We start from the raw sequence: 5396 nt of genomic DNA, 5'->3' as shown, positions 1-5396 counted from the left end.
CAACCTTGCAAATCCAAACTCTGTAGATTCCTAAACAATCCGTTCCTCAAAGAGTGTTCAGCAATCTGCTATGAGAAAAATCTAGTTTCGATCTGAGACATGAGGTCTGAGAAAGCTTGTAAATCAGAAAAGTAATATGAAACCCGTGAAAGATTGAGAAATAGCTGAGATTTCAATCTGTGACGCATTTCATAATCACAAATTCCAGAGGACAATGGATTACCAGAGAGAAAACAGAAAAAAAATAATTGTTTTATCATGCACCAGATAAAAACAAAACAAAACAGAGTGATCACTAGCGTCAGCAGGTGACACCAGGTGTGTTACACAGACATGGCCGGAACTGGTGCAATACGTGACACGGCCATAAACACATGTTAAACACTTCAACATCATCTTCAGTCAAAAGTGTGTGATTTTCTTTTATTTCTACTATACTTTTTTTTTAATGAATGAACACAGTGCAGTAAGAGCTATTCCAGGAGAGCTATCGCTTTGATAGTAAATGAATAAATATCTAAATCAATAAAAAATTTAAAAAACACACCAAAAACTGAATTTTACTATGGTATAAAGACACTGCCATCACAGATCTGAAAAGTGAAAATCTGTACCGGTGTAACGTCCCAAATAGTGCCCCTCCCCCCCACACACACCTCGCGTAGGTCCACCAGGGTCTTGTCAGTGTCCCAAATTGTCCCCCGGTGAACTTGTCGGTGTATGTGTGTATAAAAATGTGTATGTGTGTAAAAACTGTGTTCTGAAAGTGTTGTGGTTCGTTTCTATTCCAAGAGAGAGGGGAGCAGACAGGGGGATATAGAATCGACTGATCATGCACACACTCACTTGCTCTCCTCACATCAATAGCAGGGCCACATGGAGTGGTTTTTATAGAGTGTGTACTTTACAATACAGCACACACACTAAGCAGTTCACCCTACTTAGCAAAAGCAACACACTAAGGCAGCACACACTGCCTTCTTCAAGTACTTCCTACAAGCAGCACACAGTAAAAAGTTCACCCTACACCTAAAGCAGCACCTACAAGCAGCACACCTGGAACACAAACACACAACCAAAACCCAGGCCAGGTAAAATCTCAAAATATCCTGACATCACTGACATGAAAGGCCTATACCCTCTCAGCACCTTTCATCACATGTCCACCAGTATGCACTCTTCTCACACATAGATCTATGTGAGGTAATACAAGCTTCATCAAGCTTACCCGCCACCAACAGGGACATACCATACTGTGCACCATACCTGTGACTGACCAATACAACCCAGAGTGTTCAACTCAAGTTACCCATCATTCAATAAAACTGTGTGTTACCATGACCATACAATAAAACTGTGTGTTACCATGACCAAACAATAAAACTGTGTGTTACCATGACCAAACAATAAAACTGTGTGTTACCATGACCAAACAATAAAACTGTGTGTTACCATGACCAAACAATAAAACTGTGTGTTACCATAACCAAACAAATATCCTCTTTGTCTTCACAAAGTGTCCCACTGACACAAGTACATGTATGGAAATCATTACTTCCAACATATCTCTGGTAAACAGCAATGTGCAACATAGCACTGACCCTCAGTGCTCACATAGTTTTCCAACTCATTAACACATTACAATGTGCTTTCCCACTTTGTCTGAACAAAGTAAACCACTGACACATAGCACAACTCCTACACATGTTAACACAACTACCAACAAGTCAAACATGTGTTCCACAACACTTGCTGTTACCCCCATGTGCACACACATGAAAAACCCTCAACACACACTGACAGTGCATTAGCCTATAGATCTGTTCAGTTCACACTGAACCAACACCACCTACTATATACAAAACATGTTATACATCAAAAATACAGAACAAGATATCTGTAACAAAACAGAAGGAGTGGGGGGGGGGGGGGGAAATAACATCCCGCTTAGTATCAGTAACGAACTAATTGAAACAGCTCTGAAAAAGATAGGGGTAGAGCTACGGTCATCTCTCAGAAATGAACTGGCAAGGAACCCCCACGGGCGACTGACCCAGTTTGAAACTGGCCGCCGTTTCGTGTACAGCAGACAGCAGACAGCATGCAGGAGGGGGCCGACACCTAGCACGTGTTCTCTCCCCACCGGTCTGACCTTTCCCTCACGACCTTTGGCTTCGTTTTATGGACTTGTGATTTATGATTAATGATTTTGGTTATCTGCTACAGAAATTTGAAGAAATGTTATCCCCATACCAGTTATGAACCACGATATATGTATTGGTACTTTAAATGTGCGAGGTCTGAGAAATAAGCTAAAAAGAAAAGTTGTATCTGACTTCCTCAGAAAACAAAAGTTAAGACATAGCATGTTTGCAGGAGACATACGTTACAGATGATGTGATGCACGAAATCGATACACAATGGTCGGGAAGCATATTCTATAGTGTAGGAACTAACAGAAGCAATGGACTCATTATCCTCATTTCCAAACTTAAGCAGATGCAGGCAGAATTAATTCATGCAGCAGAGAGAATACTACTAATTAGAGTCAGGCATGACAACAAAATAACCATCATCGCTAATTGCTATGCACCAAACTCGACCGTAGATAAATTAGAATTCACAAACCAACTGGGCAGCCTACTGCTAAAGCAAGACTACGACCATTTGTGGGTACTGGGTGATTTCAACACAACAATAAGCCATCTAGATAACATCGCGGGCAAACCACACTCACCACGAGAAAATGAAGCTCTCATGGAAATGTTATCTTCTCTAGACCTGGAAGACACATGGAGATCTATCCACCCAGATGTCAAAGAATATACTTGGTCAAGATCCACTCCTTTCACAGCAAGGAGAATTGATTATATTTTCTGTGACACTATCTCCCAAGCACTCGTGCAGAAAACAGACATTGACCACAAACTTGTGAAAGCAATATTCAGCGCAAACAGGTTTCAAAGAGGTCCAGGATACTGGAAGTTTAATAGCTCGTTGCCGCATCAGAGGAACGTTTTCTGGAAGAAACAAACCAATTTATAGATTCATATTTCTCAAAATATAAAGACGAAAATCCACAAAAAGCCTGGGAAATGTTTAAAGTTAAATACAAGTCCTACTGTATCAACTATTCAAAAATCGCCAAAAATAGAGCTTCAAATAAACATGCAAAAATCAAAATGCTGCACGACATTGAACAAAATCTGACACAAACCATTCTCGATAAAAACATGATAATGAAAGAGCAAGAACTAAAGAAAGAAATAGAACTACAGGAACTAACAGAAGCAAGAGGTGCTCAGATTCGTTCAAGAGTCAAGTGGATAGAGGACGGGGGAAAAAAACACAAAATACTTTCTCCGCCTTGAAAGGGCCCAAGAAGCTGCGAACGTAGTATCATCTCTGCGCATAAACCAAAACACGACAGACAATCCACAGACAATACTGAACCAGATCGAGAAATTTTATACAGAGTTATACAAGAAAGACGTATCCGTAGATAAAGGAAGAAACATAAGAGGCTATTTCCTGAGCAACGAAGATTACCCAGTACTTACAGAAGAAGAAAAGGACCTCTGTGACAAAGAAATAACTCTGGACGAGCTAACAGTAGTACTCACAAACTTAAACAAAGACTCTGCGCCTGGTAGTGACGGCCTCACACCAGCATTTTATAAAATGTTCTGGGACAAACTAAAAACGCCATTCCTTCTCTGTATTACAGAAGCCATCAAGGAAGGAGAATTACCTTTCTCAATGAAGAAAGGAATTGTTATACTAATCCATAAAGGCAAGGACCTGGACAAAAATAACCTCACAAATTATAGACCTATTACTCTCACAAATACAGACTATAAGATACACGAAAGCGCTTGCCACGAGACTCCAAAATGTCATCAGAACAGTTGTAAATGAAGACCAAGTAGGTTTCATAAAGGGAAGAAATATAGCAGTTCACTTGAGATTCTTTGATGACCTAACTAAACACCTCAATACAACGAATCAAACAGGTGCTCTAGTTGCTCTAGATTTCTCTAAAGCCTTTGACACAATATCAAAAGATTGTATCATCGAAGCACTAGATATTTTCAACTTTGGCCCAATATTTAAGAATGTTGTTTCTACTGTAATGAAAAACACACAAAGTTGTGTTCACAATGGTGGATGGCTATCTGATTGGTTTCCAACAGAACGAGGAATCAGACAGGAATGCCCACTCAGTCCCCTTCTTTTCGTACTAGCAGTAGAAATACTGGCGATTAGAATTAGAAACGATAAAGAGATTCGAGAAATTGAATTGACGCCATTAGGAGGTATGTGCAACGAAAGTAACACCTCTAAAATAAAACAGTTTGCAGATGATACAACATTAACTCTAAAAAATGAACAGGACATTCGGATAGCTACAGACATTGTATCTCAGTTTGAAGAATACTCAGGTCTGAAATTAAATAAAAGTAAATCAGAGGGAATGTGGCTGGGGTCAAGAAAGCATGAAACAGGCGACATAAATAGCATTCCCATGAGACCTGAAAATTCTGGGGATATATTTCTCAGCAGACAAAGAAATTTCGGAACTGGAAGAAAACTGGAAATCTAAAATCGAAAAAATAACTATGGTGATTAAACGATGGGAACGAAGAAACCCATCACTATACGGTAAGGTTATCTTGGCAAAGACGTTTTTGTTGTCAGTTCTCACACGTCCTGCAAGTATCGGCTTTACCAGTCAAAGTCCTCAGCACCATTAACACACTTATGTACAGGTTTTTGTGGAAAAAAAAGTTTAATAATAAAAAAGCTTTTGAAAAAATAAAAAGAGGCGTCCTCAGCCTTGACAAAGAGGATGGTGGCTTGAATACGATCAACATCGAACACCAGCAGCAAATGTTCCTGGTCAAATGGGCAGCTAGACTCCTCAGAGAGACAAAAGCGCATTGGAGCATTCTTGCAAGACAAAATATGTCACCTTTCAAGGACAGTTATTGCAGTTTTAGCTGTAATATTTTACCTAAAGACATTAAAAAGCTGGAAAATGTTAAGTCATTCTTCTGGAGAGAGGTAATAAAAGCAGTAGCTGTTCTTAACAAAGACAGACCAATAGAAAATATAAAAACGGAACCGCTATGGAACAACAAAAATGTAAAATACAAAGGTAATGTGTTACACTTTCCCAAATGGAGCAAAAAAGGCATTCTTATCGTGCAGGATCTTTGACAGCATGGAAATGTAATGACATACGAAGTAGAACGCAAACTGGGCACTGACCCGGGCCTTCTTTTCGAATACAATGCCATCATAAACGCAATACCAGAACAATGGAAACAGCATCTATCCAACGATGCCCACAAAGAGGATACCCCCAAAGACATTGCAACAACAGAGGGATACCT

Source organism: Babylonia areolata, chromosome 16 (assembly GCF_041734735.1).
Source record: "Babylonia areolata isolate BAREFJ2019XMU chromosome 16, ASM4173473v1, whole genome shotgun sequence".
Classification (NCBI taxonomy): Eukaryota; Metazoa; Mollusca; class Gastropoda; order Neogastropoda; family Buccinidae; genus Babylonia; species Babylonia areolata.
The sequence above is the reverse complement of the archived record's forward strand: the minus strand, read 5'-3'. Positions refer to the sequence as shown.